This window comes from Scardinius erythrophthalmus, assembly GCF_964197995.2.
Source record: "Scardinius erythrophthalmus genome assembly, chromosome: 16".
Classification (NCBI taxonomy): domain Eukaryota; kingdom Metazoa; phylum Chordata; class Actinopteri; order Cypriniformes; family Leuciscidae; genus Scardinius; species Scardinius erythrophthalmus.
Window position 1 is genome coordinate 41,878,240 of NC_138236.1, and position 24,290 is coordinate 41,902,529.

The window sequence follows — 24,290 nt, forward strand, 5'->3', positions numbered from 1 at the left end:
TAAATTTTAAAATATTGCTGATTACTTACAAAGCACTGAATGGTTTAGCTCCGCAGTACTTGAGCGAGCTCTTAACGCATTATAGTCCGTCACGTCTATTACGATCTCAAAATTCCGGCCAGTTGATTATACCTAGAATATCAAAATCCACTGCTGGCGGTAGATCCTTTTCCTATTAAGCACCAAAACTCTGGAACAGTCTTCCTACCATTGTCCGGGAAGCAGACACACTCTGTCAGTTCAAAGCCAGATTAAAGACACATCTCTTTGACCTAGCTTTCACATAATACATTATAGACTTCTATAATTTAATGTTATGCTGCATAGATTAGGTCAGCCGGAACCGGGAACACTTCCCAAAAATCCTGATGTACTTGTTACATCATGAGAAGAATGGCATCTACGCTAATTTTAGTGTCTGTGTTTATCCCGAGGTTTTCCTGCAGCCTGCCGGATCCAGGCCGTATCCAGATCTGACGAAGGACCTTCACCTGGACCGATGACAACGCAGTGCTGAAGTGCCAACTAGTCTCTCCCTATGGAGGATCCCACTACCACTCTACAGATAAGGCGTTGTCGGGAAAATTCGTCTTGCGGTCCTACCCCAAAGCAACAAATAAAATAAAATTCCTTATCAAAATTTATAAGGAAAGACAAGTATTTTGTTTAGGCTTGGCTTGTAGGGAATTCCAAACCCGCGTATATTCAAACGCACATAACTATAGAACCCATTCTAAATGCTCATGTGAACGCCATCAGCGTTTCTCACAGGTTCGCGTTTAAAGTCTGTGTAGAGAGAATGGTGTCGTCTTAGCGGCCCCTAATTTAATAACAAATGATCATTGCGACGGAACCAAATCAATTAAAACTAACTTTAGATGGAAATAACTTAACTCTGCTGTAAAGCCGAAACAATCTCTGTTACCTTAAATTATACGCTTATCTCTGTAAAGCTGCTTTGAGACAATCTACATTGTTAAAAGCGCTATATAAATGAAGATGACTTGACTTGACTTGATTATCAAAAGGGGGACTCACGGCTGGCGGAGAAGGATCGGGTGCAGCGGCTGCCGGCTGCGGGGTTAATGCCTGCACTGACCTTACAAGCTCTTCGGTGAGTGAAGTTAATTTAACCAGCTGTTGACGATGAGTAACCAACTCAGAAGCTTGCGCTGAGACTTCGTTGGCCAAGTGAAGAAAGTCTGCTGGGTCTTGGGCTGGCGAAGTCTTCTGTAATGCTGAGGCTGAGGCAGAGGGATCCATTTGCAAGACTTTATTAACACAGGTAAGAAACACAGGCAGGCAGACATAAACAGATAGCAGCAGTAGTCAGAGGGACAATCCAATACTCAAAGTCAGATACAGGCAGGGATCAGGGCAGGCAGCAAAGGTTCACAGAGTCCAGGATACAGGCAAGGATCAAGGTTCAGAATAACACGGTGAACAGGAGAGTATGCTTGGAAATGTCTGCTGAGCAAATCAAGACTTCGCACAGAACAATGGAAGACACAGTCAATATAAAGGGGGAGATAATGATGAACAGGTGATGGTGATAATGATAGAGGGAGTGCTGGGAAGTGCAGTTCTAATATTCATGAGAGAGGGAGCGAATGAAACCAGAGGGTGGCGTAAGAGAGCGTTCTATGACAGTAAGTTGCAGGTTAAATTTTTCACAAAGATAATGCAATGTGTTTATTAAACATAAAGATAAGAACCGCCCACCATTGTTTTTTTATACCAAAATGCTGATATAATATGAAAAGTTGGCACTTTTAACAGTGGTTTTAACTGCTCCCGCTCCCTTCCACTAGATGGGGCGTGACATCATAAGAGGAACTCATAGTAGAGTTACCGTACGCTTGCAGCTATATTCGCCTTACATAACTTCAGAAAAGTTGGTTGTATGTTTTATTTGATAAAAAAAAATTATGGATAAAATAACTCCATTGTAAACATACTCGTGTGTGCTGACTTCAAGGGGACCGTGATCCTGCCTGAAATGAGAATAAGCTATTCGCAAAACAAACGGGTTCAGGCACGTCAGACCAGCCGGTCACAGGTCGGGCTGTTCCACTAAACTCCAAAACGCGTTCACCTCACGGCAGCACATACTCTCCACTGCTGATAGCCCACACAAACACAGTGATGGGGACATCGAGCTCTCTTTTTCTTTTCTGACAATAAACATCGCTAATTAAATCATGAGAAATTGATAACGCGTGCATTGAGGAAGTGTATTACATGACGTTTGAGGCGTCGATGAGACTAGCGATTGATGCCTGTGCAGTGAGTGCATCTCTAACGTTACAGCTCTGATTTGGACTAACTTACTGTAAGTAAATAATGTATTCAGTTCAGTCGTTGTCCCTCCTTGCTATTCTACATGATGGCAATCTTTTGAAAAGACTTGCTTGTTCCGTTATATTATCCGGGTTAAGTTTGCACCAGGCTAGACTAGCTCTAACGTAGCTAACGTTACTCACCAGGACAACTGGCCATCCCTCCACTAATTCTCCTCACACCAAGCATTAATAACTCTTTGAGTGCCATGACTCCCCTCTCTCACGCCTGACCAGTTGAAAATTGTAGGGCTGTGGTCCATAAAGAATTTGATGGTTTCCCACATCCTCAGTCGTTCTCCAAATAGCCACAATACAGTTAGAATCTAGCAGAGTATGGGTTGCGAGTTCCTCTTGTGACGTCATCACCCTGTAACTGAAAAAACACACTACCTTTGAAGAAAACCCAATAAATGTTATTTTAACGCATTTTAAGACAGAAATAATTAAATATATACATATAGAGCACTTTAATTTACACATTAATTGCCTGTGGTGGTTAACCTGCAACTTACACTTTAACTCTAGCATGCAATCCTGTATTTGTAGTGTCCACCACCATCGTCTTTAGAAGCCGTCTGGTGCCGCGGTGTGTTGAATACCTGCGGGAATTGGTGAGTCTGTTTGTTGTTGTGTCCGCTAGCATGTTGCTATTGTTGTTGTCATCCTTATGTATTATAATGACGGGTTTATGTATCACAAATGGGTGACAGTGAGGGATCGCTCTAGTCGCGGATCTAAAAACCACTCTTCCGTTCCGATTACCATAACAAATCGATTTGCCCCGCTCAGTGAAACACCCACTGAGAATGATTGTGCCCTAGTTATTGGCGATTCTATTACACGGAACGTGAAAATAGAGACACCAACCACCATAGTCACATGTTTGCCGGGAGCCAGAGCGCCTGACATCAAAGCAAATTTAAAAGTGCTGGCTAATGCTTATCGTAAATTCTCTAAGATCATTATTCATGTCGGCACTAATGATGTTCGACTCCACCAGTCGGAGATCACCAAAATTAATATTAAAGAGGTGTGTGAACTTGCAAGTACGATGTCAAGGACTGTAATTTGCTCTGGCCCCCTTCCTGTTCGCAGGAGTGATGAGATAGTTAGTAGATTGTGTTCGCTTAACGGTTGGCTGTCTAAGTGGTGTCCGCTTAATAATATAGAATTCATAGACAATTGGAAAAGTTTTTGGGGCAAACCTGACCTGTTGAAAAGAGATGGTATTCATCCCTCCTGGGATGGTGCTGCTCTTCTCTCTAGTAATATGGCTCATAGTCTTAGAGCTCAAACATGACAATCTGGGGCTCAGGTCAGGAAGCAGACAGACTGGCTAAACCGACTGTCTGCTAGCGGCCTCGCGTCACCAAGGTCAGATAAATCCCATCACATAGAGCCTCTTTCACCTAGCTATCATCATATAGAGACTGTGTCTGTTCCCCGAATTTGGAAATCCAAAAAACGTTTAAACCCAACTAAGGTTAAAAATTTAATTGATGTTCAACAAATAAAAAACAGCTATAATACAGATGAGCAAATGCTAAAGCTTGGGTTGCTGAATATTCGATCACTTACTTCAAAAGCACTCATTGTTAATGATATGATTTCAGATAATAACCTAGATGTGCTGTGTTTGACAGAAACCTGGCTAAAACCAAACGATTACATTACTTTAAATGAATCAACCCCGCAAGATTACTGTTATAAACATGAGCCTCGTCTGACACGCAAAGGGTGTGGTGTTGCTGTAATCTATAGTAATAGTTTCAAAACCACTAAGAAATCAAGTTTTAAATATAATTCTTTTGAAGCATTGGTGCTTAATGTAAAAATATATAGTGTAAACGATAAATCACGTTTGAGATTTGTGCTGGCTACTGTATACAGGCCACCAGGGCACCATACAGACTTTATCAAAGAATTTGCGGACTTTCTATCAGAATTAATATTGACTGCAGATAAAGTACTAATTGTTGGTGATTTTAATATACACATCGATAATGAAAAAGATGCATTGGGATTGGCATTTAAAGACATTGTAAATTCAATTGGAGTTAGACAACACGTGTCAGGACCTACTCATCGTCGTAATCATACTCTAGATCTAATATTATCACGCGGAATAGATGTGGATGCCGTTGAAATTCTGCAGCAGAGCGATGACATCTCAGATCATTATCTAGTCTCGTGTAATTTGCATTTAGCCAAGGCTGCAAAGCCGACTCCGTGTTTCAAATATGTGAGACCTATCACTTCTGCTACTAAAGATTGCTTTATTAATAATCTTCCTAATCAGTTTCATCATCTCAGCATCTCAGATAGCTTAGAAGAACTAGATATTACAACAGAAACGTTTAACTCTCTCTTTTCCAGCACTTTAGACACAGTTGCTCCGTTGCGCTTAAAGAAGATTAAAGAAAATAGTCCAACGCCGTGGTACAACGAGCACACTCGGGCCCTTAAGAGAGCAGCCAGAAAAATGGAGCGCAACTGGAAGAAAACAAAACTAGAGGTATTTCGCATTTCATGGAAAGAGAGCTCAATTACTTACAGAGAGGCTTTAAAAGCTGCTAGATCTGCTTATTTTTCAACCCTATTAGAAGAAAATAAACATAATCCTAGGTATTTATTTGAAACGGTGGCTAAACTAACGAAAAATAAAGCTTCAAGCACCGAAGTTTCCAAGCAACACAGCAGTAATGACTTTATGAACTTCTTCACTTATAAGATTGATAATATAAGGGACAAAATTATAACTATGCAACCGTCTACTACAGTATCGCATCAGGCAGTGCATTGTAGTCTCCCTGAGGAAAAATTTGATTCATTCGTTGCTATAGGAGAGGAAGAATTTACTAAACTCATTAAATCATCTAAATCTACAACATGTATGTTAGACCCTATACCGACTAAGCTACTGAAAGAAATACTTCCAGAGGTCATAGATCCTCTTCTTAATATCATTAATTCGTCTTTGTCTCTAGGATACGTACCAAAAAACTTTAAGCTGGCTTTGATTAAACCGCTTGTTAAAAAAACGCAACTTGATCCTTCAGAATTAGTCAATTACAGGCCGATCTCGAATCTACCTTTTCTGTCAAAGATATTAGAAAAGGCAGTATCCTCACAACTGTGTTCCTTTCTTGAAAGAAATGATATCTGTGAGGATTTCCAGTCCGGATTTAGACCGTACCATAGTACCGAAACAGCTCTCGTTAGAGTCACAAATGATTTGCTCTTATCATCCGATCGTGGTTGTATCTCTCTATTAGTGTTACTCGATCTTAGCGCTGCATTTGACACCATCGACCACACCGTTCTTTTAAATAGATTAGAACATTATGTTGGCATTACAGGAAATGCACTAGCATGGTTTAAATCATACTTATCTGACCGTTATCAGTTTGTAGCAGTAAATGATGAGATGTCTCATCGATCACAGGTTAAGTATGGCGTACCACAAGGCTCAGTATTAGGACCGCTGCTGTTCACTCTGTACATGCTACCCTTAGGAGATATCATTAGGAAACATGGAATTAGCTTTCACTGTTATGCTGACGATACTCAGCTCTATATTTCTTCAAAACCTAACGAAACTTATCAATTCACAAAATTAACGGAATGTATAGCGGATATAAAAAATTGGATGACTTGTAATTTCCTACTTCTAAATTCTGAAAAAACAGAGTTTCTAATTATTGGACAAAAAACTTCCTCACGTAATAACCTAGAATACTGTCTAACACTTGATGGCTGCTCTGTTAAGTCTTCGTCGTTGGTTAGGAACCTGGGTGTGCTCTTTGATACCAATCTTTCATTTGAAAGTCACGTGTCTAGTATCTGTAAAACTGCATTTTTCCATCTTAAAAATATATCTAAATTACGTCATATGCTCTCATTGACAAATGCGGAACAATTAGTTCATGCGTTCATGACCTCAAGGCTAGATTATTGTAATGCTCTACTGGGTGGTTGCCCTGCACGCTTAATAAACAAACTACAGCTGGTCCAAAACGCAGCAGCTCGAGTTCTTACCAGAACCAGGAAGTATGACCATATTAGCCCAGTTCTGTCAAAACTGCACTGGCTCCCTATTAAACATCGCATAAATTTTAAAATATTGCTGATTACTTACAAAGCACTGAATGGTTTAGCTCCGCAGTACTTGAGCGAGCTCTTAACGCATTATAGTCCGTCACGTCTATTACGATCTCAAAATTCCGGCCAGTTGATTATACCTAGAATATCTAAATCCACTGCTGGTGGTAGATCCTTTTCCTATTTAGCACCAAAACTCTGGAACAGTCTTCCTACCATTGTCCGGGAAGCAGACACACTCTGTCAGTTCAAAGCCAGATTAAAGACACATCTCTTTGACCTAGCTTTCACATAATACATTATAGACTTCTATAATTTAATGTTATGCTGCATAGATTAGGTCAGCCGGAACCGGGAACACTTCCCAAAAATCCTGATGTACTCGTTACATCATGAGAAGAATGGCATCTACGCTAATTTTAGTGTCTGTGTTTATCCCAAGGTTTTTCCTGCAGCCTGCCGGATCCAGGCCGTATCCAGATCTGACGAAGGACCTTCACCTGGACCGATGACAACGCAGTGCTGAAGTGCCAACTAGTCTCTCCCTATGGAGGATCCCACTACCACTCTACAGATAAGGCGTTGTCGGGAAAATTCGTCTTGCGGTCCTACCCCAAAGCAACAAATAAAATAAAATTCCTTATCTAAATTTATAAGGAAAGACAAGTATTTTGTTTAGGCTTGGCTTGTAGGGAATTCCAAACCTGCGTATATTCTAACGCACATAACTATAGAACCCATTCTAAATGCGCATGTGAACGCCATCAGCGTTTCTCACAGGTTCGCGTTTAAAGTCTGTGTAGAGAGAATGGTGTCGTCTTAGCGGCCCCTAATTTAATAACAAATGATCATTGCGACGGAACCAAATCAATTAAAACTAACTTTAGATGGAAATAACTTAACTCTGCTGTAAAGCCGAAACAATCTCTGTTACCTTAAATTATACGCTTATCTCTGTAAAGCTGCTTTGAGACAATCTACATTGTTAAAAGCGCTATATAAATGAAGATGACTTGACTTGACTTGACGGGTTCCGTTAGCTTAATGCTAACAGCATTAAGCCATCTCAATGTATTTATATGAGCTGTGGTGGCTGGTGGCATTAGCTTTCCATTCGCTCCTATGGAGTTTCTATTGGGTTCCATGAATTGTAATGTAAACCTATCACTTTGTTTTCAATGCTATGGTTTCAAGTATTTAAATGGTTCATTTATAAACTGAATGACAAGATTATCAATTGTATTGAATGGAATGTTATGTTGTAAATAGGGTTGCCACCTTCAATAGAGGAAAATAAGGGACGCCTGCCGAGGGGGAGGGGGGGAGGGGGGGTGGGTGGGACAGTGAGACCACAAAAAAAATAGGCATTTGGAGGAACTTGTGTGAGATGTGAACCATATTTTATTAACTTATTAAATTAACAGATCCATAACTTATTAACCCTCTAGGCGCCACGGTCGAGTTTACTCGACAAGATGCGGCACTGAATAAAACGGCCGATTTTGTCAAATAGGGTGTCAAATTTCGTTCGACCTCCCCTCCACTAGTTGGCAGACATGTTATACTTCATCCCCGACTCAAAAAAACGTCATGTTTCTATACAAAATCTTCGAGCTAGAGCGCATTGAATCAGTGCGAGCAAAAGCGGAGCTCGTGTGCGAGTGAGCCATTTTATCAGAGCAATATTGTCAACGTCAGCGAGTATTTGCATTAGATTATTATTATTATTATTATTATTATCTAATGGCATCAATAAAGCTTACCTGCAATGAAGTGTTGGGTCTTCTATTCGCGGACCCTAATTCTGAAGGGGAATAACGTTATCTGCCTTCAGAAAATGACGGTGATTCTGAAAGTGAAAGTATAGTTCTACACCAAGCACAAACGGTGAATCCTTTGCCCAATATATATGCTTCTTTGCCCAATGTCAGTGGTGGGCACAATGTTTCCCGGGGTCGGAGTGTTCATCGCGAAGTTAGCAGGCGTGTTAGTGTTGTGGGGAACGAGGCGGCCGCGGGAGATTTTTTTTACCGCGCTAGCCATGGTGACCGCGTCTCCGCAATCGCGGCAACAGTATTGTGGTGGAGGCTTTGTCTAATGCCACTGGGTATGTTAGACGAGGTCGAAGTATTCATAGGACAGTTAGGGGGCAACGTGGAGGCAGGGTGGGGAGTCGCAATGACAATGACAGTAGTCCGAGCTGTGCACACTCGGCGCGCGCGCGAGGCAGATCTGGCCGCGCCCGCGCTGCTCGTAGCAGAAGCAGAGGCGGTGTGACACGGGGCAGAGGGGCTATTATGCATAGTCTATCGCAAGACCACACCATGAAACACTACAAGAAATGTCACCTGGATGGATAGGGAGTCATTATCTCTACAGCAAAAGCCCTGCAACATAAATTCTTTTTTTTTTTTTTGTCTGCCATTTATTAGTAATCATTTACACTGTTGATTTACTATCTATTTCCCTGACCATTTAGTAGTGTACAATATGTGTTCTTTTTTGTGTGTTCATGTCCTTGTGATGTGTGCGTCTTTGTCAGCTAAAAAAACAACAACCAAAAAAAAAAAAAAAAAACACAAAAAGAAAAAGAAAATACTAACATTGTCTCTCGTCTTGTCTGGTCATCGCACTCATGATCTGTGGCTGGCATGGCGAGTGAGCTTTTGAACTAAACCGGTCTTGTCTACTTGTGTTTGTGTGTCATATGAATAATATGTGCCCCATATACATGGAATCAGAGTGCCAACTGTATGTAGTAAATGGAAAATCTCTACAGCAAAAGGCCAACCGCTACATGCATTCAGTTTGTTTCTACCATTTATTAGTAATGATTTACACAGTTTGTTCACTACTTACTATTTACCTGAGCATTCAGTATTGTGCAGTATAGCATACAGAAGGTGAGGGACATTTTTGGGGGAAAGAAGTGCTGCATTTTATCATTTAAACATGTGACTTTTCATGAAAATTCTATAATCCAAGATGGCCGCCACTATATGACGTCATAATATGCAAATTAGATGGGAAAATGTAATCCCTACATAAACTTTGGGTCATCCTTAATATTTCTCTAATTTACAGAAAGTCTCTATCTTTTATCACTTTTAAGATATAGCCTTTTGAAATTAAGATGTCAAAATCGAACGTTTTTGGAAAAAACCTCTGACGCCTAAAGGGTTAACTTTAAATTAAACAAAAGCTTTCATACTCAAAAAAGTCTATTGGAAAAAAATATATAGTGCAGGAGACTTGCAAAGGATCTTCCATGAACATCATGAACATGATAACATCAGTGGCCCAGAAGTAGTAGTGTGCAGTATTGGAGCATGCCTACTTCCTTTTATAAGTGTACTTCTTGTCACTCCGTGCAGCACTGAGGAGCTGTTTGTCTTTCAAACAGATAGAGTAAAACTCTGAACAGGACTGCTCAAAGTTGAGAGTGATCAAGAGCTCACTCCTTATGAGCTCCACGGAGCACCTGTTCCTGCTGTCACTCCATTTGTTGGACATTCTGGAAAAGATCCTTTCCACATAACCAGTGGATGCTGGGATACTTAAGATGTGGCTGATGATAGACAGCATGTTAGGCAGGTTAGCTACTTGAAAGAGAGCCACCCACCTGGCAGCCACGTCTTTGGACTTCCATTCATCATCTGCACCTTCTCTGAGCCCCTTCAGAATGCTATTTGCTGTGGTGCATTCATCATAAAGTTCATCCATGCTGACTTTTTGGATGAGGTTAAGCTTATTAGTGATTATCTCAGTGTCGCTGAAGGAAAGCATGCCATGGTGCAGAGAGAGAGGTTGCAGGGAGAACAGCCAGTTGTCCTCTGAAAAGTCAAACCATTTCTCAATGTATGAGATTGCTGTGTTGAGAAATTCTGTGAAATCTCTCCTTGCCCTGTCTGCATCATGTGGGAGAAGATGCTGCAGCTTCACTTTTGTTAAGTAGCCATAAAATTGGTCATCTCTTCTCTGTGTGAGTTTTTGCTTGAAGGTAGACATGATGGAATATAACTCAACACAGGTGGTTGAATCATTTTCCAGCTTCTTTACAACATCCTCAAAGAGGGAGAGGATGTTATTGGAGAACAGGAGGTAAACTTCCACATTATCAGCATCTTCCTCAGTTGAGGCTTCACTGAGCTTTAACAAAGCTCTGATCTGTCTGGGACACTCTTCTCCCAGGCTGATGAAATAAGACCTGAGAGCTGTCCAGGATTGCATAAGCCGGGAAATGGCTGGATTGAGGGACAGCCACCTTGTTGTAACATGTCGCAGAATCTCGCGGAACTCCACATCACAGAAATTGCAAAACTCTTTCAGTGATTCCCTTCGTTTGGCAGATGTGGAGAAGTGGCCATAGACTTTCAGCACAACATTTTCCACATCTACAGTGAGCTGGTCAAGAGCATGCTTCACTGTGTTGTGCACAATATGGGCATGGCAGTTCCCTTGCCGCAGATCTTTTTGCTTTTTCTTTAGGTTGGTGAAGACAGAGTTGTGGATTCCATAATTTACATTAGTATTGTCTGCACTATATGCTGTAACTAATCTAAAGATAATCCAAATTTATCAAGGGAATGTTCTATGTAATCCATAATACCAGCAGCTGACTCATCTGCATTCTCTCCAAAATCCAGCATTTTGTTGCAGATCCCAGTTTTTGGCCTGAAATACTGTACAGCAAGGGGAAACATCTTCCTGTTCCCTTTATTTGAAGCATCCGTCTGTATGGAGAATGGGAGGGGTTTACCTGATGTTAAGACGTCAACAACATCAGCCACTGCCTTTGGAGCAAGGACATCTTTGGCCAATGCTTCTGCCTTAGTTCTCCCGATGGACATTTTCTTTATGATTTTTGAGTCATGCAGAATCTTTTGGTTAAGCTTGTGTCCACAGTCAGCACTGTTATAGCTGAGGTTATGTTTAACCGTGTGGTACATGTTATGATTTGGCAGAAATGAAGCGGAGAGAGAATCCATATGCGAGCATACTTTAATTAAACAAACAGGTAATCCAGGCAGAAAACAGAACACGAAACTCAGGACAGGAACAAGGTAACAGCTACAACGACCGACAAGCCACAACTGAAACACAGAGGTATAAATACACAGACAGACAAGCTAAACAAGATAACAAGGGGGTGTGGTTAATCAGAGACACCTGGGAAGACTAATCAACATAACAGGAGACAGCTAAACATAAGACAGGGGAACACATGACAGACAAGAACGAGACAAAACCCACACCGTGACATAGCCCCCCCTCTATGGGCGGCTCCCGACGCCCATCAAAACAACAACAAAAATAAACAATAGTTCAGGAGGGTGGTGGAGCGGAGGCGGACCCGGGGGCGGGATGGAGGGCCAGGCCCGTGGAACGGCAGAGGACCTGGAGACTGCGGCAGTACGGGAGGCCAGGGCAGATCAGGCTGTGCAGGCGACCGGGGCGGAGCAGGCTGTGCAGGCGACCAGGGCGGAGCAGGCTGTGCAGGCGACCAGGGCGGAGCAGGCTGTGCAGGCGACCAGGGCGGAGGCGACCCCTCAGGCGGCCAGGGCGGAGACGAACCTTCAGGCGGCCAGGGCGGAGACGAACCCTCAGGCGGCCAGGGCGGAGGCGACCCCTCAGGCGGCCAGGGCGGAGGCGACCCCTCAGGCGGCCAGGGCGGAGGCGACCCCTCAGGCGGCCAGGGCGGAGGAGGCTGTGCAGGCGACCAGGGCGGAGGCGACCCCTCAGGCGGCCAGGGCGGAGACGAACCTTCAGGCGGCCAGGGCGGAGACGAACCCTCAGGCGGCCAGGGCGGAGGCGACCCCTCAGGCGGCCAGGGCGGAGGCGACCCCTCAGGCGGCCAGGGCGGAGGCGACCCCTCAGGCGGCCAGGGCGGAGGCGACCCCTCAGGCGGCGGCGACCCCTCAGGCGGCCAGGGCGGAGGCGACCCCTCTGGCAGCCAAGGCGGAGGCGACCCCTCAGGCGGCCAGGGCGGAGGCGACCCCTCAGGTGGCCATGGCGGAGACGACCCTTCGGGTGGCCACGGCGGTGAAGACCCCTCGGGCAGCCACGGCGGTGAAGACCCCTCGGGTGGCCACGGCGGTGAAGACCCCTCGGGTGGCCACGGCGGAGAAGACCCTTCAGGTGGCCATGGCGGAGAAGACCCTTCGGGTGGCCATGGCGGAGAAGACCCTTCGGGTGGCCATGGTGGTGAAGACCCTTCGGGTGGCCACGGCGGAGAAGACCCTTCAGGTGGCCAAGGTGGCGAAGACCCTTCAGGTGGCCATGGTGGTGAGGACCCCTCAGGTGGCCATGGCCCCTCGAGTGGCCAGGACGGAGCCCTATGCCCCCCCCCCAAAAAATACTTGGGAAAAGTCCCGGGTACCAGAGAGGGCTCGGTGCAGGGCAGCGATGAGGGCTCAGTGCTGGGCAGATCCAGCGACGAGGGCTCGGTGCTGGACAGATCCAGCGACGAGGGCTCGGTGCTGGGCAGATCCAGCGACGAGGGCTTTGTGCTGGGCAGATCCAACGATGAGGGCTTTGTGCTGGGCAGATCCAGCGATGAGGGCTTTGTGCTGGGCAGATCCAGCGATGAGGGCTTTGTGCTGGGCAGATCCAGCGACGAAGAAGGCTCTGAGCTGGACAGGACCAGCGGCGAAGAAGGCTCTGAGCTGGGCAGGACCAGCGGCGAAGAAGGCTCTGAGCTGGGCAGGACCAGCGGCGAAGAAGGCTCTGAACTGGGCAGGACCAGCGGCGAAGAAGGCTCTGAGCTGGGCAGGACCAGCGGCGAAGAAGGCTCTGAGCTGGGCAGGACCAGCGGCGAAGAAGGCTCTGAGCTGGGCAGGACCAGCGGCGAAGAAGGCTCTGAGCTGGGCAGGACCAGCGGCGAAGAAGGCTCTGAGCTGGGCAGGACCAGCGGCGAAGAAGGCTCTGAGCTGGGCAGGACCAGCGGCGAAGAAGGCTCTGAGCTGGGCAGGACCAGCGACGAAGAGGGCTCTGAGCTGGACAGGACCAGCGGTGAAGAGGGCTCTAAACTGGGCAGGACCAGCGGTGAAGAGGGCTTTGAGCTGGGCAGGACCAGCGGCGAAGAGGGCTTTGAACTGGCGTGAACAGTCTCTGGATCGGCAGAAGTGACGTGAACAGTCTCTAGATCAACAGAAGCGACGTGAACAGTCTCTGGGTCAGCAGAAGCGACGTGAACAGTCTCTGGATCAGCAGAAGCGACGTGAACAGTCTCTGGATCAGCAGATGCCAAACTCACATAAAAGGGTGAAAACAGTTGCAGTGCCAAGACAATATACTGTTTCAGAGTCCAGCTAGGGTCATGCAATGGCATAAGGTTGTCAAGCGGTTCAGAAAGTCCTCCTCGAAAAAATATCATCAAGCATACCTCTTCCATGCAAGTCTGGGGGGCAAGCTCCAAAAAGTCAACCACGTACTCCTCTATGGTTCGATCTCCTTGACGGAGAAGCATAATTTGTGCTGCTGGATTCATCTTTGGTCGGTCGTTCTGTTATGATTTGGCAGAAATGAAGCGGAGAGAGAATCCATATGCGAGCATACTTTAATTAAACAAACAGGTAATCCAGGCAGAAAACAGAACACGAAACTCAGGACAGGAACAAGGTAACAGCTACAACGACCGACAAGCCACAACTGAAACACAGAGGTATAAATACACAGACAGACAAGCTAAACAAGATAACAAGGGGGTGTGGTTAATCAGAGACACCTGGGAAGACTAATCAACATAACAGGAGACAGCTAAACATAAGACAGGGGAACACATGACAGACAAGAACGAGACAAAACCCACACCGTGACAGTACACCTGCGTTAACTCAGCTGCTGTAACCTAGAGAGGAGTAGGATGAGAAATTGCTAATGAACTTGAGTAATTGTATAAGGTGGCATGAACACAGATTTTGGATAAAATATTTGTCATTGTTTGCAGACAGTAACACCATCCAAACAGTGAAACCACGTAATAAATAACCGATCTACAAACATTTCTAAATTCATGTAAAACACACATTTTTTTATTATTATTATTTGTAAGTTAATCTATTTTATATAGTCTATTGTTAATTCTACAGTAGCCTATTGAAGGATGCAATCATTTAAATTAGTTAAGATGATTATTTGCTTCACATAGGCACTATATTTCTATTATTAAATATATCTCTCTTATTAAAATAATGCTTATGGCCCTAGGATGAGAATGCGTTGGTAATAAACAAATCGGTAACACTTTACAATAAGGTTCATTAGTTAACTACATTAATTAACATTAACTAATAATGAACTGCACTTATCTAGCATTTGTTCATCTTTGTTAATGTTAATTTCCACATTTACTAATACTTTATTAAAATCTTGCTAATATTAGTTAATGCACTGTGAACTAACATGAACAAACAATGAACAGCTTTATTTCTATTAACTAACATTAACAAAGATTAATAAATACTGTAACAAATGTATTACTCATTTTTAGTTCATGTTAGTAAATAATACATTAACTAATGTTTAATAAATTAACCTTATTGTAAAGTGTTACCAACCAATTATTGGTTGTTTATTATTATTTAATAATTATTTCTTAACAAATAGGCAGCCTATGAAATCTAATGTAATCAATCAGAACATTATTGAGGTGATTAAAAAACTGTCATTACACTGTCTGCCTCAGGAGATGATTGAGGTATGAAGAACTGTGAGACAGTGCTTTGATTTCTGTGACCTCTGGCATTGCGGGAATGTTGCTCTCCCGAGGCATGCTGTCGCACATCTGACAAGCCACCGTGCGCAACAGAGAACACTCGCCGACAAATTATGCAATTGGCTTGATATTCATTTCCGCTGACACTTTCCAGCCACGTATTTGATTCCTCCCACTCTCGTCGGTACTTTTGCATCCGCTTTCGTTTCAGCGCTGGACGCGGGGGGGTATCTGGAGCAGCCTCCGCCATTCTTTCAAATCGACTCTCTGAGCGCCAAGTTGCCAACCCGCCCTCCTCTGACTCTGATTGGCCGTGAACCTGAAACAAACCAATCAATCCAACGATGGCAGCAGCGAGTATTACCCAATCAGGGGCAGAATAGGACGAGTCTCAGTCTTCACAGAATGCCAGTGGGATGATTAAATTGCATGAGAGATGCTGCATTGAAAACAACTCCGAAAATACGGGACAAACCCCGTCCCGTATTGATTCAAAGCGGGACGCGCTATTTCATTCTCAAATACGGGACGATTCCGTATTTTAAGGGACGGGTGGCAACCCTAGTTGTAAATAATCCCAATATTTATGGGTGGTTATTTCCATGCATTTGAGTATTTTTATACGGTTTTGTTATTGTCATTCAATGTAATTATGACAATTGCTTATGTAGTATTTTGAATACTATTGTGGTCACATAAATATAGCTAATAGGTAAATTATAATATGAGTAGTTACTAAACCATGGGTCCTGTTTATTAAACCCTCTGAGGTCGCCGGCGCGTTTTGCCGGATTTTCTTCACATTGTCGCACTATAAACTTAAATTTCTCCGTCATTTATGGTCATACAGAAAAAAGAAATATAAAAAAAGAATCTGTGATATTTTACTTTTGTATGTGTCCACTTACAATCAAATCAAAATATTGTGCTTTTGTAAAATAAAGAAAATAAACAGGGTGTGCGTTCTGCCTCTCCATCGCGGTGAACTTTTTTTTCTTGAGCACGTCTATAAACTGAAACAAAACTCAGCGAATACTTGTCACACATGTATGAGCCATATACCTTTATAAACATTTAAGTGTGTACTTTTAAATGATCGGATTCAAACTGAAAACAAATATTCTCTTTTTAAGTAATTTGTATAAAACCAACAAGATGTCCAGCTTCTCAAAAGCTTCCTAATTATTTTTAATTTGAACACGCCCCCTCGCGCAAAAGAGATTCACATGCAAATCTCCACGTGGACTGCGATCATGCTCATTACCTCAGAAACAAAACACCAAAACACTTCACAAGTCTCTGCTTTTCGTCGAGTTTGAAAGACGCGCCGTGAGCTTACATTGGAATTACCTCAGAAGAAGAAGAACGCGATTTGAAGACAAGAAAGATGTAAGGTAAGAAATTCTTACATATTAGTTTGTTATTGTTGCATAAATTTCACATTGCAGTTGAACTGTTGCTAGCCTATATGGTGAATATTATAATATTTAGACCCGTATTTACTGTTACTGTGTTTGTGGATATCTGCTCAAATGTAGATATGTATATGGTAACCATAATGTTTTATATTTGAGCGCGATCGCGTTTGAATCATATTCAAATCGCCATCACATTTGAAAAGCACCAAACGGCTTCATGTTTTTACTATTATCTCATTTCATATCATCATAACGAATGGAAACATTTGAAGTAACATGATAATCAATATATGTTTTTCTCTAGCATAGTTGTTACTGAAATAATTTGGAAGATTTATAGGCTACTATGGTTATTGTTATTATTATTTTATGCAGCACTGCTCATAGCCTATGCCTACAAGGCACAACAAACCTAATGTTCATTATATTATATTATATATTGTTGGAACATTATGTGTGTGTGTGTATTTGTGACGGAGAGGCAGAGACGGTCGGATCCATGTGCAGATATTTATTAAAGATGATGACAACCTCAAAAGATGACAGGGGCAATCCAGAATCGTAGTCAAACAAGCAGTAGTCAAAGGCAGGCAGCAAAGGTTCACAAACGAGTTCAGAGTCCAAGTTCAAATACACGAGATCAAGTCAAAATACTGAGTAGCAAGAGAAACAAACTGAGACAGAGGTTTGGTAAAACAAGACTTCACAAATGAGAACAGAACAGAACAGTCCAGATAAAGGGGAGCTGAGGGTGCACAGGTGAAACGGATAAAATCATAATGAGGTGAATTGCAGTCCTAGTAAGCAGGAGAGAGGGACCTAGTGAAACCAGGAGGAGGCGCTGTCGTGCGTTCCATGACAGTATTCTGTGAATTTTAAAAAGCAATTTTAACCAGAAAAATCTAAAATGTATTCACAAAATCGTGCAGGCCTATAGTTTCTCTTGATATCAGTATGTTCACTTTTTTTTTTTTACTTTCAGGGCCCAGATGCCACTCCTGCTGACTTCAACATTCACATAAGTCTCTATACATGAACATGGTAAAGTGAAAATCAAACACCTTGGAAATGAAAGGTATGTACAATGTTTTTAGGAATGGCACAAAGGTCTCTGTCTTTGGATCAGTGTGTTCAATACATGCTTTTTTGTCATTTGTTTTGTATCTTTGGATTATGTTGTGTTGTAAATAAATCAAACAATCTAAAAGCCATTCTTTTTTAAATCTCCTCATTTACAGTATTGTGCAAGGTTGCTCAGAATGATAGGGCCCTGATAGCTCCTAATAGGGCCGTTAGGGGAGTGTCTTTGTCTTTCTCAGGTGAGAAAAGCTTGCATATTTATGAGCTTCCGCATAAGGCTTTTTCACACAAAACACATTGTAACATTTTTAAATCAATATATTGTCTTATCTGAATGAGCAGTCAGGGTGATTTTCACATCGTTTTAGAGCAAATATTCTAGGCTACGTCATACAATTATCAAAAGTCTTGTGAATAAATAATCAGTATGGATTTCATGACCTTATTTCAGTGAGAATTTTTTTTTGTATTTTCACAAACCACGCATAAATGTCATTATCTCAAAACAACAAACTTTTACACACATGCTGCTGATATATTATTGTAGCAGAGTTTGTGCTGAATACAGTGTAATCAGACTTTAGCCATGAAAATGTCACAAGTAACAGAAATAAGCACAAATGTCAGAGCATGTCAGAACACCTCCAGGGCCAGAAAACAGCTCAGACCTCAGAGGGTTAATACAGGCCAGGTGCGGCCAGTTGCGGGCCAGTTGATGGCGAGCTATTATTACCTGGAACAGAACCTGCCCCAACAACATCATCGCCCCCTGTGGGTTTGGTAGGAGGCTGTGCAGCTCTGCTCACCCCCTCCACTCTCATACACACACACACACACACACACACACACACACACACACACACACACACACACACACACACACACACACACACACACACACACAGCCATTCACTAAGCTCTGGCTCATGGACTAATTGCATCTCACGGACCATTCGCGTTATCCGGACATGGTGTTCATCTTTTATGAGCAAAACATACAGTATAGTCCTATAGTGTGTTGTGGACTGTCTTTAATCTGAGTACTCTCCAGTTTTCCTGAGTTATATTTTGTTTTGTTTTTTTCCTGTGAACTTCTGAACTTCTCTGCAGATTTGAAATATCTTGTTATTATTGTTTGTTTTTGTTTTCACTTAATACATGGTACCAACACCAAATTTAAATCATCTGTCTCTGTGTTATTTACTTTTTCAACACCTCCTTGAGACGAACTTTATCTTCTGTAGCCCAATCATTAATTAACCTTAATTAAACTTCTATAGCTATATTCATCTGATATTTAACACATATACCCAGCGTATATGCTACAATCGGATGATAAGACCAAATCCTTTATAATGGTTTATTTTTTTTATTTTTTTTACCATTTATTATGGTACGGTCTAAATCCGGACTGAAAATCCTCGCAGATATCATTTCTTTCAAAAAAGGAACATAGTTGTGAGGATACCGCCTTTTCTAGTATCTTTGACAGAAAAGGTAGATTTGAGATCGGCCTGTAATTGACTAATTCTGTAGGATCAAGTTGCGTTTTTTTTAACAAGGGGTTTAATCATAGCCAGCTTAAAGGTTTTTAGTACGTATCCTAGTGAGAACGATGAATTAATGATATTAAGAAGAATTAACATTCTGACTCATTCTGCTAGCACAGGACACACACACACACACACACACACACACACACACACACACACACACACACACAATATATAAGTAATATAAAAGGTAAAAGATAATATAATAGTTAAATACAACTTTGCACTTTTTAGTATTTCGAGTTTCAACTTCATGGTTTCAAGTCAAGTCATCTTCATTTATATAGTGCTTTTAACAATGTAGATTGTTTCAAAGCAGCTTTACAGAGATATTACAATATTTTCACAATTACTAATGTCTATCCTCTGAAAACTTGCTTTAACTTTTTCTTTCAGTGAACATGTAGATTGATTTGCTGAGCATTGTATTAACCTTCTCTTAACCTTTACTCCAAAACACACTGACAGTGCCTGTTGATATTGTTTTAAAATCACATCTTACCTGGAGTCTCTGTTCCTGATATGGTAAGACGTCTGAGGCTGTAGTTATAGTTAAGTTCTGCTACTGAGGAAATGTCTCATGAAAAAGTGTGTTGTCAGAAAAAAAGTGTTCTCAGAAATGTTGGAGGGGAGGTGGCCCAGTGGTCATTGCCCCTTTGACCTTGAAATGCTTTCTGGCAGTATACAATCATTTTTGGCAGTATACTGTGTTTTTGTGGCTACAGTGCCAGGGCTGAATTTTTGTCCCAGTCCACCCCTGCATATAGGCCTACAATATACATTATATTCTGTATCAGATTATGTTATCTTATATCCCACCTGGATTTAATACATAAGCAAATATAGCAGACAATATAATCAGGGCATGGAGGCGCCGGTGTGATCACTTGCATTGCACGTGAACTGAAGCTCGTCTCATAAATGAACCAAAACTCAGCATATAGGCTACATGCCTCACAGACATGAGAAATATATCATTTGTGCCAATGAGGCCACAACTCGTGTGATGTGTAGTCTGGTAAACAGATTCACAGATTCGCATGACATCTCCTCTGCACGCAATACAAGCCCTCGTGCGCTTGCGCATGATCATTCCCCATGCTCTCGCGCTTGATCTCCCCTCGCCTGCTGCTTCTGCTCGCTTGAACACTTTTATTTTTTTGGCAGTCGAGGGGCGGGACTTACTGTTTTAATAACCTCAAATGTCATTGGAAGTCAGTTGTGATTGGACGCCTGACCAACCCTAACCCTAACCTTAACCCGTAATTCACTTGAAAGTCTTACTAGTGATTGCATCATGTTGTTAAGAGATATTTACAGACTGTAATGAGGCATTTTAATGGTTATTAGCATTGTGAATCTACCAAAACTCTTATACATTTTTACATTTTATATTTATAACACTTTGATTTGTGTTATTGGCATTAAAATATCTAAACGAAATTGGAGAAAAATGGGAATGCAAAGTCATATTTTCTGTAGTTCACCACTACATTACCACTATACTCCCATTCGACACTATTTACGTTTACCCAACCAAAATTATATTGGATCTGAGAACCTCATAAATGTAAAAAGTGTCCATTAACCCTCTGAGGTCAAGAAACGCGCCGGCGCGTTTTGCCGGATTTTCTCCACATTGTAGCACTATAAACTTAAATTACTCCATCATTTATGGTCATACAGAAAAAAGAAATATAAAAAAAAGAATCTGTGATATTTCTCCTTTTGTATGTGTCCACTTACAATCAAATCAAAACATTGTGCTTTTGTAAAATAAAGAAAATAAACGGGGTGTGCATTCTGCCTCTCCGTCGCGGTGAACTTTTTTTTCTTGAGCACGTCTATAAACTGAAACAAAACTCAGCAAATACTTGTCACACATTTATGAGCCATATACCTTTATAAACATTTAAGTGTGTACTTTTAAATGATCGGATTCAAAACTAAAACAAATATTCTCTGTTTAAGTAATTTGTAAAAAACCAACAAGATGTCCAGCTTCTCAAACGCTTGCTCATTAAAGTTAATTTGGCCACGCCCACTCGCGCAAAAGAGATTCACATGCAAATCTCCACATGGGGCGCGAACGCGCTCGTTACCTCAAAAACAAAACACCAAAACACTTCACAAGTCTGTGCTTTTCGTCGAGCGCCGTGAGCTTACATTGGAATTACCTCAGAAGAAGAAGATTTGAAGACAAGGAAGATGTAAGGTAAGAAATTCTTACATATTAGTTTGTTATTGTTGCATAAATTTCACATTGCAGTTGAACTGTTGCTAGATATATGGTGAATATTATAATATTTAGACCCTTGTTTACTGTTACTGTGTTTGTGGATATCTGCTCAAATGTAGATATGGTAATCATAATGTTTTATATTTGAGCGCGATCGCGTTTGAATGTATCATATTTGGATCGCGATCGCGTTTGAATGTATCATATTTGGAGCGCGATCGCGTTTGAATGTATCATATTTGGTGAAAAGCACCAAACGGCTTCATGTTTTTGACTGGAGCGATAAGCTCGGCCGTTATCTGTTCTGCTGTCGGTACTGGAGAAATTAAGAAAGTACACGCGCTATTTATTATTGCTATTAAGAAATTATTATCTTGCAAATTTAATCTTGTCAGCCACTTCTATATATAATAATTGACCCATTTGTCTGTGATGCAATTTTGCTAAAGAGAGAGAGTGTGTGAGAGAGAGAGCGATCTTTCACGTGGAGCCACGGCGCGCACAACACAACAGCCCTGCTTAAAGGTGCCCTAGAATTTGAAATTGAATTTATTTGAAGCACTGCGGGTACGGCCGGGTGCGGATTTACAAAATCGGACCCGTGCAGGACTCTGATGTATGGTTGAATGCCTAATCTCTCCATTGTCACGCTTGACATCAGGGACCTGTTTGCTGTCACTCTGAGCTACTGTTATGAGCCCGCAGTGAAACAGCCAATCAGAGCACAACTCCTCATTACTATTCATGACCCTTCCAAATAAGGTAAAAACAGACCATTTCATTAAATTTCTAGGGTTGAAAATGGACCTGTAAAACCATATCTGGACATTTTAAATGCCCTTAAATAAGCCATACCCTCTATGTAGATATCAGAGACAAAATTAAAATATTATTTCAACACATTCTAGGGCACCTTTAATGAGTGACGATGAGGACAGAACTAAACATTCAAATGGTTACATCTTTGATATTAAACAAATTTTATTTTAGATTTAGATTTTGGCTTCCAATGATTATAAAAAAGAGGATATTTGAGGTATAACCATTAAAAACTAAAGCCACATTCTCTCCAGCGCAACTTCCTTAACTTCACGGCGGTGCGCTGTCATTTCTCCCTAAATCCCAAACGTAATGGCAGAATCTACACGATCGGTGATTGTTGTAAAATGTAGTCTTTACTGTTGCTAAACTGCGGGATGCGTTTGATAATAAAAGGCTAAAAAGTACGCAAAATTGACGCAATAGATTCTGTTCCAAATGTGTGTGCGCGCTCCAAAACACACCTCAGCGAGACAAGCAACGTATATTTTGAGCTTCATGTGGGCATCTAAACGATCAAATATACACACAAACATGTCAAAATGGCCGTCTTGGAGATTCACTTGAACAGTTTATTCACTTAAATACAGTTTATGTCTTAAATGGACGTAAATAGTTGGGAGAAAATATGATGCGTAATAATGATTAGATCTGCATTTGGTCTTAAAGAGTCAGCAGTCTAATAATCCTGCTGACGATTGCTCCATTAATGTGAATCAAATAACAAAAGGCAAAGAGAAAATCAGTCGCAGCTCTTGAATGAATAATTTTGGCTTTTATAAGCTTTAATCTATCTATGATAAACTATGCAGTGTTATTTTACATCTGACTTTATTAGATGTCTTTTTAGCCCATATTACTCTTGAACAGTAATGTCAGTAGACATTACTGAAATTAAAGTACTGGGTATATAATTTTGTTTTATTGTGTAGGCTACTTTTTTTTTTGTTTGACCATGTGTTTGTACTTTTGTTGTCCTATGTCTTCTGTATATAAAACACAAAAGCCTGCACCCTTCTGCATAACATACATGTTTTATTTGTTTTGTTAAAGCATTGCTTTTTTTTGCTATGGATATTTATTTAACATTTCAAAATATAAAGCAATATTAATTATGTTCTAAATTATTATTATTTTCCTTTAATATAACAAAAAGAACCGATAAGAATATAGTTAAAGTACCAGATCGATAAGGAGTATCGGTAAGAGTAGTAATACCGTTAAAACCTTAACGATACCCATCCCTATTATGTTTTCTATTAAATGTAAAAGGGGTTCTGGCAGCATAAATGCATTTTTGTTTTGTTTTTGTTGTTGATATTTTATGTTCAGATGGGGTGTAATCATTCATGCTGTGTACTGTACTTGCCTCATACTTTCTCCAACTTTTAGGTTATTCATCAACAAAAAGTTAGATGATTAATATCACTATATAATGCTGTAATATCTACTTTGCTGGGTTTAATAATTTGCTGGGTTTCATTTTGTTTGTTCCTCTATTCTGTAGCAAATTCTGAAAAGGCATTTGTAAGCTATAATTAATGCTGTGTACTGTATCTTAAAGCCCCCCGTAAAATGGTGTTTCATGTATTCAGAGTTGTTTGCAGTGTTAAAGAGATGGATTCTCATGCTAAACATGGCCAAAGTTTAAAAAATATATATTTTGGACGAATAACAGAGAATTTCTGTGCCGAAAATCTTACTTCCGGGTTGGTACAAGTTTCATTTGTTTTTTATTTTGATCGTGGATCTAATGACATAGACGAGAGTGGAACTCCTTATATGAGCATTTCTTTCGGAAAGGCGCGCCCGCGCACACGTCGACCAGAGGAGAGCGAGACCGCACACATCAACACGCTTCAACAGGAAATCATTGTCAGTGCTGCATTGCATAGGTTTTATAAACAAGGCCCAGTTCGACGGCGGATTTGCAGATCGTCCAATGCTTAAGGATGGAGCGGTCAAGGTTCACGGTCGTGTGTTGGAACCGCAGGCGGTGAGTAAAACTGCTTCAAATGTCTG

At 41.5% G+C, this 24,290-nt stretch overlaps 1 protein-coding gene across 2 annotated transcripts in view; it reads right to left on the reverse strand.

Moving 5' to 3' along the window:
- The window catches only part of LOC308703840 (stonustoxin subunit beta-like), a 124,599-nt gene extending 104,797 nt beyond the window's left edge, over nucleotides 1-19,802 (reverse strand). Inside the window, exon 1 of one of the 2 annotated variants that reach the window (XM_081387799.1) lies at nucleotides 19,713-19,802. The gene's annotated coding sequence lies outside the window, so the exon portion shown is untranslated. Of the gene's footprint in view, nucleotides 1-1,099; nucleotides 1,272-19,712 lie in introns of those variants that run through there. The other variant, XM_081387800.1, reaches the window with a different exon arrangement.
- Between the last annotated feature and the right edge of the window lie 4,488 nt (nucleotides 19,803-24,290).